This window comes from Dendrobium catenatum, unplaced genomic scaffold, assembly GCF_001605985.2.
Source record: "Dendrobium catenatum unplaced genomic scaffold, ASM160598v2 fragScaff_scaffold_377, whole genome shotgun sequence".
NCBI classification, from domain to species: Eukaryota; Viridiplantae; Streptophyta; class Magnoliopsida; order Asparagales; family Orchidaceae; genus Dendrobium; species Dendrobium catenatum.
Genome location: NW_021318839.1, coordinates 839,436 through 851,770, shown reverse-complemented (window position 1 = coordinate 851,770; position 12,335 = coordinate 839,436). Strand labels below are relative to the sequence as shown.

Sequence of the window (12,335 nt, the reverse complement as noted above, 5' to 3'; positions counted from 1 at the left end):
TATTGTTGAAATTAAAGAGGCTATTTTTTTGGGTGTCTCCTCTTCTTCTCCAGGCCCAGATGGTTTCAACTTTCACTTCTATAAAACTGATTGGCATATTTTGGGTCCTTTATGAAAATATTTATGTCTTTATTTGAGAAAGGTTATATGCCTTGAAGGGTAAAAACTATGGGTATTGATCTTATTCCAAAGTCCTCTTATGCTGCTTTAATATAAGATTTTAGACCAATATCTCTCTATAATACTTTATACAAGATCATTTCTAAAATTCTCATTTTTGGCTCAAACATATTATGACTTTCATCATTAATCAGGCTCAAGTTGGTTTTATCAATAAAAGAATTACTACTGATATCATTATTCTTGCTGCTAAAATATTGGGTTTCTTTAAGAAATGCACAAATGGTAATTTATGTGTGTCAAATTAGACAACAAAAAGGCTTTTGACTCAATTTCTAGATATTTCTTGCTTAAGAGGACGGCCAAAAAGGTTTCCCTCCCATCTTTATTAGCTCGATAAAGTGTGTATTTCAAATGTGCATTTCTTTGTTTTCTTTGGATGGCTGGAGGGGTTTTTCCCATCTTCTACTAGTCTTAGGCAGGGATGTCCTTTAAGTATGTATTTATTTTGCATTCCTATGGATGCCCTCTCCTATTTATTATACTCTTCTAAGATTGGGAATGGTTTTTAGGTTATCGATTTCAATGGTTTTCACCTCTCTCATTTACTTTATGTAGAAGATCCTCTTGTTTTTGGAAAAGCCTCCCTTCTTAATTGCTCGGTCTTGAATGAGATCCTTGCCATTTTTGCTAATTACATGAGTCTAGTGATTAATCCTAAAAAAAAAACTCTTTTCTCCTGCACCCGAATAATCCCATTACTAATGATATTTATGCCACTCTCAATATCTCCACCTTTTGATCTAAAATCAACTACTTGGGCTTGTCTATTTCTATTAAGATAGTGCATCTATCTGACATCTCCTCCCCTTCTTAATATTATCACTAACAAGCTTTCTAGTTGGAAAACAATATCTCTTTCTTTTGCAAGTAGGCTTCAATTTCTTAGATTCACCATTTGTAAAAAAATTGCTTATTTGATTCATGGTAACCCCACATCTGCTACCTCCACTATGTGGAAAAGCATTTGTGCAACTACCCTCAAATCTAAAAATAGTTTCTGTTTTAATGTTAAGGTTAACAGTCTCATATCCCTTAAATGGGATAATTGGGTGCAATGGTTTTCCACTTACATATCTTTCACATAACAATTCTTTGCTTGTTTTTTATCCCTCTGATGCTCGACTTTCTGATCTCTTTGATTCTGTTGGATGGAAGCTGTCTGCTTCCTATCACGTGGTTATTCAAAATAGAATCATATCTATTCGTATCTATTTTGAATAGAGGATTTGATGTTTGAAATGGAACTCTGAAAATGGGGGTTGTTTTAAATCATTCATGCATGACTATTACAAATAGGATAGCTTGGTATTTTGGCATTTTGTTGTGTGGCATAAGCATTATGAGCTTAGGCTCTCTATTTTTGGTTGGCTTTGTTATGTTGAAAGCCTTAAAGATGCTGATGTTCTAATCAAAAGAAACATTACGGCCGATCCTTCTTGTTGTTTGTTCAAGTCGAAACCTGAAAGTGCTTCACACTTATTTTATGAGTGTGATTTTTCCATTTCTATCATCTCAGATTTCATTCATAGCATAAAAGAGTTTCTTCTACGCCCAAATCTAGTTCAAATTGTGGATTCTATTATTGGAAGGGACAATCATAATTCGGCCAAGCTAAGTTTTTTTGTTGTTATGGTGCTCTATTTATTATATTTGGAGAGAAATAAATGAAAGAAAATTTGCAATTTGTTACAAGCAACTTTATTATTTGTGAGAACGTTAGGAAAGCAGTTTATTTGAAATTGCTTAGATAGAAAAAATGGAGAGGAGCTTAGAAGTTTGGTTCTTGATGTGGGCTAGCTGTTTTTGTGATGTCTGGTAGTTTTTCTTTTGTTTGATTTTGTTTGGTAGCTTTTCAATGGTTTTATTATATTGATGTTTTTATATATATCTGCAAATCGTTGGTTTTTGTTATGGGTCTCTACTAATTTTCTCATGTGGGTTTTTGTTCAACCCAACCATCTCTTACTCCGTTCTCCTTTTGTTGCACTTGGTTTTGGATTATGGCTCTGAGTTTGGTATTTGGGGCAATGATGAATAAATTGCATCTCTCTTTCCCTGGATGGCGGCTCTTTGCAACATGATCTCTTTATGTCGGCAATCCTTATAACCTGGTATTTTTGTGGCTTGCTGAATGTGATTTCCTATTGTTGAGCCTTATGGATACTTCTTTGATTTTGGGTGACTTCTCTCCTTTTTTCTCTCTCTGCTCTTAATCTTTTAGCTCATTTTCGCGTATTATTTACACACTTTTGTTTAGCTTTTGCTCTTTGTTCTCTTCTATAGGCATTTGTTTCTTAGTTTATTACTAATTGTTTACACAATCTCTTGTAAGTATTTTCATATAATGAAAATTGAGTTTTGCCCCTAATTTTACTAAAAAAAAAAAAACAGCTATGTTTATTTCATACAAAAAAAAAGACTATCTTTCTTTCATTAAATCATGAAATCAAAATTTTCAACGAGTGTTTCTACACATCACAAAATGCTCCCAACATTTTAAAGGTTTACATATTGTTACCTCAAGGAATCACTGATAATTTCGATCATCTTTTGATAACCATTTATTTAGGTGTTAAAACCATGGGCGGATCCACCATGAACTTAAGTCGGCAAATGCCCACCCTCAAAAAAAATTTTTTTTTTTATATATTCATAAGAGATTTTTTGAAATATTTTGAGTATTTTGGGCATTTTGCTCCCCTCAAAAATATTTTTTCTCTAATTTTATCAATCCTATGCATCTATACTTATCCCTAAATTTTTTTTTTTTTTCACCATAAAAAAAAAAAGCTGTATCCAACCCTGAATTTAAAACAACTAGATATAATATGACATTACATAACATATTTCAACCGCAAGAACTGCGAGATTATCAGCAGATGCAATATGTACGATATTAGAGCATTCAGATTCGTGCAGTCTGTAAGATTCATCTAGCTGGTAAAAGATTTCCAAGAGCACCTTTTTTTTCTTCCAAGAGCACATATAAAATGGTAGATAACTCCGCATTTCATTCATCTATATAGACTAACAAATATCCCATCCCAAAAAATAATTCTGCGTAAAAGGGGAAGGAGAGAAGCTGACAATTTAAGATAAATCCAACACAACTAAAATTTCGCAGATTTAACGCAAAAAATAAATTACAGTTCATCAGACTTGTCTGTCTTCGAAGTTCAACGATCAACCATCATTGAACAGATTTACTCTAGCATATTTGAAGCTCCCAATCCATTGATTCCCCACTCACCCAATGAATCCAAGGAAGCTGCAAACACAAAATCACAAATCCACACAGATAAACAAAATATAAAATCAATAAAATTATTAAAATGGATAACGGAAGACAAGCCCTAGAAAACAAAAATCTTTTTCTGTTTCAAATCTACTCAGATCAGTAATAATAGATGGAAAAATATGGAAAATAAAGCGAGAGAGAAGCTCCACCTGAGGGATCGGAAGCCGATCTTACGAGATAAAGCATGGAAGAAGAAATTGGCGCTATGGAGGAGCACTACAACGCCGGCGCAACCGAGGATGAATAGCTCCATCATCTCTCTCTCTCTCGTTTCTAAATTTTTTTGTCCTTGCTCTTCTTTCTCTTCCTGGTTAACAGAAGCCCTAGAAATCTTATTATATGGGGATGCAAATTGAGAGAGGGAGACGAAAACGAAACCGATATCGCGGAAGGCAACGAATTTGTTGCTTCTTAACTAAAAGCTTTGAATGATGCAAAGCAGAGGCTTTAATTAATAGGTTGGAATGGTGAGGTATCAACTAGGAACTGGACGGCGATTGATGAGCAGAAATTCGTATGCGAGATTTTAAGGATAGGGGCAAAATCGTAGCCGCCCGTTTGTCATGCATTTTCTTCCTCTCTCAATTAAGAGAGTTGCTAATTGCATGTTTTACATTCTTGCAACTTGTATTGTTTCGATGATTCCAAATATTATTTTTTTAAGTTTTGTATTCTCCTAACACTTTTTGGAAGAATTGTTTTTGCTCTTGTGTGGACTAATATTTCAGGATAATCGAACTCCAGACTAATGAAGACTTCAAATCAAAATTCAGCATGAGATAATTTGTAAATTGAAGCTTGTATTTTTTTTATTGTATTGAGTTTGTAAGGGAGTGATTGTAATTAAATAATTTAGTACACACACATTTATGGAGATCTTTAAAATTCATACTGATCGTACGGGACGGACCATGTTTGTACGGACGATCAAGTCAGTTATCCCCTCGGAAGAGCAATGGAACGAACAGGAAATAAGAAAATTTTTCTAAGTCCTGATCGTCCAGACAAATTTTTAGATTCTTCCCAGGACGAAATGCTCTCTGGAAAATTTTCGTTCAAATGAAATCCTATTCGTGCAAGGACGAATTGCTCTATGGAAAAATTTCGTCACGATGAACTTCAATTCGTCCCAGGACGAAATGCTCTATGGACTGACGAAATCCTATATTCGGCCCAAGACGAAATGCTCTCTGTAAAAAATTCGTCCAGACGAATTTCAATTTGTCCCAAGATGAAATGCTCTCTACAAAATTATCGTTCAGACGAGTTCCTATTCGGCCCAAGACGAAATGCTCTCTATAAAAAATTTGTCCAGACGAACTCTTATTCGTCCGAGGATGAAAATTTTTTATTATTTCCAATTTTGATAACTTCCTGCGGTTTGTCAAACCGACCTATGGTATAACTGTTCGTACCGGACGAACTTAGTTCGTACGGGACGATAATCGGGTACGAAGTCAGTTCGTACCAATATACATTGGGTTCGTATGCAACTGATTTAAGTAAGTTTGTACAGGACGATCCACGATCGTAAAGACTTGAAAATGAGTAATTTTTTGATGGTTTTTTATGTCTTTCCTATATAAAGTCTAATTAGAATTACCTCTTAATCCTTTTGCCTACTGATCTTCGTGCCTACTGAAAGGAGAGTCAAGGAGAGAGTGTGAGAGAGTGTTTGAAGGAGGATTCTTACTACTGGAGCGTGAAGGTTTCACTTGGTACTCAAAGGTAAGAGTCTTTACTTGTGGTTTTTGATTACTTCACACTTTTCTATCTTCCTTCTAGATTTCTTGTGAGAAGATCTGTCAAGGAGATCCGGTTCTCTGCCGACACTTGGAAAGTGTAAAAGGACGAAAGGTTCTCTGCCTACAATTTAAGAGTGTGAATTACAACTGATGGGTTCTCTGTCTACACTGGGAGAGTGTGAAAGGATGGAGGGTTCTCTGCCTACATCAGGAGAGTGTGAAAGGACGGATGGTTCTCTGCCTATACCGGGAGAGTGTGAAAGGACGGATGGTTCTCTGCCAACATTGGGAAGAGTGTAAAAGGATGACGGTTCTATACCGCACCGGGTAGTGGTGGAAGAGAGTTTTGTAAAGGCTTCTCCGCCTTACTGTGGGTGAAAAAAGAGAGTCACTAGTGGTATTAGTGCAATACTCGGAGAGTGCCTCCGGGGAGTGGATGTAGGTCGTGTTTGACCGAACCACTATAAATCTCATGTCTTTTATTTTTCCGCTGCTTTTATTTTTATCATTATTAACTTGTGGTTGAAAATTTTATTTATACAAAATTCATTAAAGTTTATTTTTGGTTTAAAATATTAAAAAGAGAGACTAAGTTTTTAATTACCAATTCACCTCCCTTCTTGGTTAGCCACTGGGATATAAGTTTAGGTTTAACAACCTAATTTATATTGAATAAGTTTCAACAAGTGATATCAGAGCTTTGTTTCATAATCATAAGTTTAGATTATTTTTTGATTAACGTAGATGGCTACATTTGAAAACCGAAATACACCTGAGGGTTACTCTATAACTAGACCTATATTGTTCGATAATATTTCTTTTGTTTTATGGAAAACATGCATGTCTACATTTTTACAGTCACTTGATTATCAAATGTGGATCTTAGTTCAGGAAGAGTATAGAAAACCAACTAGACTAGTTGATGAAGTTAGAGTTGAAACACCTTTTGTGGACTGGACAGTAGAAGAACGTAACTTAGCACAATTAAACGCCAAATGCTTAAATTATTTTTTTGTGCTCTTAAATCAGAAGACTACATGCGCATTTCTACTTGCAAGAGTGGAAAGGACATATGGGATAGACTTTGTATAACTTATGAGGGGACTAATGAGGTTAAGCAATCTAGACTTAAGATCTTGTTGCATGATTATGAATTGTTTCGCATGAAACCTAATAAATCCATTTCTGATATGTACATAAGATTCTACGTTGTAGGGAACTAATGAATGCTGAAATGGTTAATAAGATTCTACGTTGTCTGCCTACTACTTATGATGTTAAAATTACTACAATTACAAAGTTTAAAGATCTAAACATATACTCTATTGACAATCTTCTTGGTTCGCTAATTGCTTACGAGCAAGAAGTTAGCCAAAGAAAGATTGATGCATGTGAACTACGAAGGGAGAAGAACATAGCAATGAAAGTGGAGGAATATGAGAGTGAACACTCACAATCTAAGTATGGAGACGACATCGCACTGATGACTAGACAATTCAGAAGCTTTATGAGGAGGAAGCAGAAGAGACGCTAGAAATGGAATAGAGGTAAATTTAATAGAAATGTTAAGGTTTCAAATGATGTTATTTTCTATGAGTGCAGGAAACCTGGACATATTAAGACATATTGCCCAAAACTCAAAGCCACTCCTAGCTGAAAGTGCTCAGATGACACTAGAAAGTGCTCTGATACCACTTGAAAGTTCGTTAAGGATGTTAAGCCCTATAGAACTGACCAAAGACTAATCAAGAGGGGGGGTGAATTGGTATTTTAAAAACTTTAAGCAAAGCTCAACAAATTTCACAAACCAAAACACCACAAAAAAATAATGCGGAAATTTAAGTGCGAAAGAAAGAACACACTGGATTTATAGTGGTTCGGTTAAACCTTGACCTACGTCCACTCCTTGGAGGCACCCTTCAAGTATTTCACTAAAATAAGTGTCTCTCCTTTAGCCCCCACAGTTAGGCGGAGAAGCTCATACAAAATAACTTCCACCTACCCCGGTGCGGCGGAGTCGCCGGGTCCTTTGACACCAAAGTGAACTTCTTCTTTGGTGAACTTCCCTCGAGAAAAGCCTTGAATCCGATGGTATTAAGGTGCAAGCCTGCCGGAGCAACCGTGTGGAATCCCCTCCACACTCCCTTGAGTCTCCCCTCACAGGAACTTCTCTCTCTCAGACTTCACCTGTTCCTCACTCCCTTTCAAGCTCTCTCTTCATGTCTCCCCCAAAAGAACGAAGCTACATGGAGTGTCATGACAAAGCTTAAATAGAAGAGCTCAAAACGAGCTCATTAATGCAAGTTGCAGACATTATCATCCATGACAATATAAATATCATCCTGTACGATCAGTACAAATTCAGCTCAACGGCCTAGGACGATTTGGGATGATCAGAAGAAAATTTGTTACATCGTCCTAGCCGATCTCATGATTGTCCCAGACGATTAGTTTAAAATTGATTTCAATCGTCCTGATCATCTCCCTTAATTGATGCCGGTCGATGTTAATCGTCCAGGCCATCGTCCCGGCCAATCCTACAATTGTCCAGGACAATGTGATCGTATCAATCAGCCATTAAAGCTTCCAAACATACCAGATCAATTTAGGCATAATTGTGTTAGACCGTCCTGGACGATGTGTATATCGTCCTGGCCGATTGCCTAAAATAAAGAATACCTAATTTAATCATGGCGACGGATTCTTTCTGTATTGAGCCTATCATCCTAGCTGATACAAGTATCGTCCAGTCCGATCAGCTTATGACGGCTGCCTTAATGAGTATGCCCTAATTAGGGTTTCTATTTTTGAACAGATCGTCCAGGCCGATATAAATATCGTCTCAGATGATGTTACCAAAAATAAAAATCTTTAGGAAACAACAGAAAATCTTCCAAGTTATAAAACATCAGGAGCCACACCAAATATAATAGACTCAAGAAAGAAAAAAAGTACAAACTGACTCAGACCTAGTCTACCCAATCTTGAGCTGATTCCAAATTGCAGTCCGATCGTGTGAACCTGAAATGTCAGTACAAAAGGTAGTCATAGAGAAATAAAAATGTTTGTTATCTTCAAAATCATAAACCATTGATCCACAATAATCTCCCCCTTTTTGATGATGACAAACAATTCAATTTGAATTTAAAAAAAAAAATAATTTCTCCTAATCTCCCCATCAATTTGAATTTTCAACAAAAAAAAAAAAATTCTCCTAATCTTCCCCTTACTAGAATAGACCCTTTTAAAAATAGGGGAGATAAAAAATATTTTTGTTATTTTTAATTTTTTGAAAAGAAAAAAAAGGATACAAATTGAACATTACGTTCTCCCCCTTTGACATTATCAAAAAGAGAGGAGGCACAAAAAACAAAATGAATAAAAGACAAAAATATTCCCTCATCTAGTGAAAAAGCAAATATTCTTAAAATGAGAAAATTACCTCTTAGTTTTAATAAAAAAACTTAGTAGAATTGGATTGACAATGCATAACCCAGAAAAGGTTAGATATTCAGAATTTGATAATTCAAACTCAAGTTCTTTTAAAAAGGCTAAAAAACTTTTTAATTCAATATCAAAATCAAGGAATAAATTAGAGAAAGAAACAATCATTTTTCAAAAACTCCTTCCATAAAATATATCTAATAGAAGATCAATGCACGAATTGTTGAATCAAGAATCAAGATTTTCAAACTCAAGTATCGAATGTATCAAGGGTTTTCTTAAGCTTTTAAGAAGTACAAGAATGGTAAGCATTAAATTTGTGGGCTCATTTTATGTCTCTTGACAATTGGTTGGCGCACTGGGCATCTTTTGATACACTTTGTGTATTCTATTTTTTTTCAATTTGGCGGCTTTGCGCATCTTTTATTTTTGGCATCGTTGACCATTTTTTTGAATATGCTACCTTTCTGAAATCTTAAAAACCAAAAGTAAATCCATACTTTTGACAAAAAATAAATTCTTGATTAAGAAAATTATGATGTAGATTCAGCACCTTGCAAATAATTCCTATACAATAAATAAAATGTTGGGAGATAAAAAAAATTGTTTCAAAAACCAATTTAAAAGATGAAAAAGATTTTAAATCAAAAGTTGAATAACCTCTTTTAGGAAACAAAGATTGAGAGTCAAAAATATGAGTTTCCTTCATTTGACTGTTTTAGAGAAGTCAAACACAACTTATCAAAGATTTCAAGAAAAAATAGGAAGTAGATTTTTTATTTTTAGAAAAGTGAATGTGTGTGTTGATCAGAGAAAAACTTTCACGAAAACAAAAATTTCAAAGAATAAACAAAACAAAAACTCAAAATAAAAATGAAAAACATAAAAACAAAAATACAACACAAAAACACAAAGGCTTTTAACCATTATCTCTCTCCTGGTCCGAAGCTTCATAAACCAGATCTACCCATGAGATTTTTTGCCTTTCATTAATTCCATAGTTTAAATTTTGCTATGCCTTGCCCTTTTCTTTCGTAGGAAGAATTCTTAAATTAGGGCACTGATTTTTCATATGTCCAGGCTTCCTGCATCAAAAGTAAATAACATCTGAAGAAATATGGACATCTTTACCACTTTTATCTTTTTTACACTTTTGCTTATACTTTGGTGAGCTTTGTGATTTGCTTGTCAAGTTATTGCATTTGTCACCAACAAAGCTATCTCTTTTTATATCTTCAGCTTTTACAAAAATCATTTCACCTGTATCCAAAAGTCTTTGACCCAAACCTTACTCGTAGGCAATGAGTGAGCCAATCAAATTATCAATAGAATATTCATTCAAATCTTTTGATTCATAAATAGCAATGACTTTAGTATCAAATCTATCTAATAGACAATGAAGAATTTTGTTAACTTTTTCAAATTTTGAATATTCTTTTTCTAAGGCATGCAAGGATGTTACAATTTGAATGAACCTTGTATACATGTCTAAAATTGTTTCAAAAGGTTTCATGGAAAACAATTCAAAATCATGCATTACATATTCAACTTGGATTGCTTGATTTCACTAGTGCCTTCATATATAGTGTGTAGTTTATCCCAAACTTCATTACCAGTAGTACACGTAGATATTAACATGAAATCTTCATAATTTAAAGCACAGAAAAAAATTTAAAGATTTTGCATTCAATTGATCATTGATTTATTCTTCCATATTCCATTGGTTAAAAGGAATATCAATTTTAACTCCATCTATGATACGTGACGGTGATGAATAACTAGTTAAAATTACATGCCACATGCGAAAATCAATCGATTGTAAGAAAATAGACATGCAAGTTTTCCAAAAATCAAATGACATATTTTTAAATAAAGGAGATCAGGTGATTGAATAACCTTTCGCAATACTATGATTAGCCATGGATAAAAAATTCAAAAGTTTTTAAAAACTTATTTTATGAAAGCAAGCTCTGATACCACTTGAAAGTGCTCAGATGACACCAGAAAGTGCTCTGATACCACTTAAAAGTTCGTTAGGGATGTTAAGCCCTTATGAACTGGACTAAGGCTAATAAAGAGAGAGGTGAATTGGATAACTTTAAAATCAAAGATAAAACTCAAACCAAAATCACCACAGAAATCAAGTGCGGAAATTAAATGCGGAAGTAATAAAGGAAAGAACACACCGGATTTAAAGTGGTTCGGTCAAACCTTGTCCTACGTCCACTCCTTAGAGGCACCCTCCAAGTATTGCACTAAAATAAGTGTCTCTACTTTAGTCCCCACAGCTAGGCGGAGAAGCCCTTACAAAATCACTTCCACCTACCCCGGTGCGGCGGAGTCGCTGGGTCCTTTGACACCAAAGTGAACTTCTTCTTTGGTGAACCTCCCTCGAGAAAAGCCTTGAATCCGACGATATTAAGGTGCAAGCCTACCAAAGCAACCGTGTGGAATCCCCCCAACACTCACTTGAGTCCCCCCACATAGGATCTTCTCCCTCTTAGACATCACCCGTTCCTCACTCCCTTTCAAGCTCTCTATTCAAGTCTCCCCCACAAGAACGAAGCTGCAATGGCTGCCAAAGACACTTATAAAGTGTCATGACAAAGCTTAAATAGAAGAGCTCAAAACGAGCTCATTAATGCAAGTTGTCAACATTATCGTCCATGACAATATAAATATCATCATGTACGATCAGTGCAAATTCAGCTCAACGGCCTAGGATGATTTGGGACGATCAGAAGAAAATTAGTTACATTGTCCTGGCCGATCTCATGATCGTCCCGGACGATTAATTTAAAATCAATTTTGATCATCCTGATCATCGCCCTGAATTGATGCTGGCCGATGTTAATCGTCCGAGCCATCATCCCGGCCGATCCTATGATCGTCCCAGACAATGTGATCGTATCAATCAGCCATTAATGCTTTCCAAACAAACCATATCAATTTAGGTATAATTATGTTAGATCGTCCTGGATGATGTGTATATCATCCTGGCCGATTGCTTAAAATAAAAAATACCTAATCTGATCATGGCGGCTGATTCTTTCTGGAATGAGCCTATCGTTCAGGCCGATCAGCTTATGACGGCTGCCTTAATGAGTATACCCTAATTAGGATTTCTATTTTTTAAATGATCATCCAAGCCGATATAAATATCGTCCTAGATGATGTTACCAAAAATAGAATCTTTAGGGAGCAATAGAAAATCTTCCAAGTTACAAAACAAGAAAAAAGTATAAACTGACTCAAACCTAGTCTACCCAATCTTGAGCTAATTATAAATTGCAGTCCGATCGTATGAACCAAAATTATTAGTAAATAAGGCAGTCGTAAAGAAATAAAAATGTTTGCTATCATCAAAATTATAAACCATTGATCCACAACAATTCAATATCAAAATCAAGGAATAAATTAGAGTAAGAAACAATCATTTTTAATTTAGTTTTTCAAGTGGATTCATAAAAACTATGTTTGAAAACTATAGAACTTGCCCAAGACTAACCAAGAGGGGGGTGAATTGATATTTTAAAAACTTTAAGCAAAGCTCAACAAATTTCACAAACCAAAACACGACAAAACAAACAATCCATAAATTTAAGTGCGGAAGTAATAAAGAAAGAACACGCCAGATTTATAGTGGTTCGGTCAAACCTTGACCT

At 35.1% G+C, this 12,335-nt stretch overlaps 1 long non-coding RNA gene across 1 annotated transcript; it reads right to left on the bottom strand.

The window, feature by feature from the left end:
- Window positions 1-3,167: 3,167 nt before the first annotated feature.
- On the bottom strand, window positions 3,168-4,032 carry LOC110098234. Its single transcript, XR_002303327.2, has 2 exons — window positions 3,631-4,032; window positions 3,168-3,451 (listed from the first exon to the last, which is right to left on the bottom strand). It is a non-coding gene; the product is annotated as an uncharacterized LOC110098234 (long non-coding RNA).
- Window positions 4,033-12,335: the final 8,303 nt, after the last annotated feature.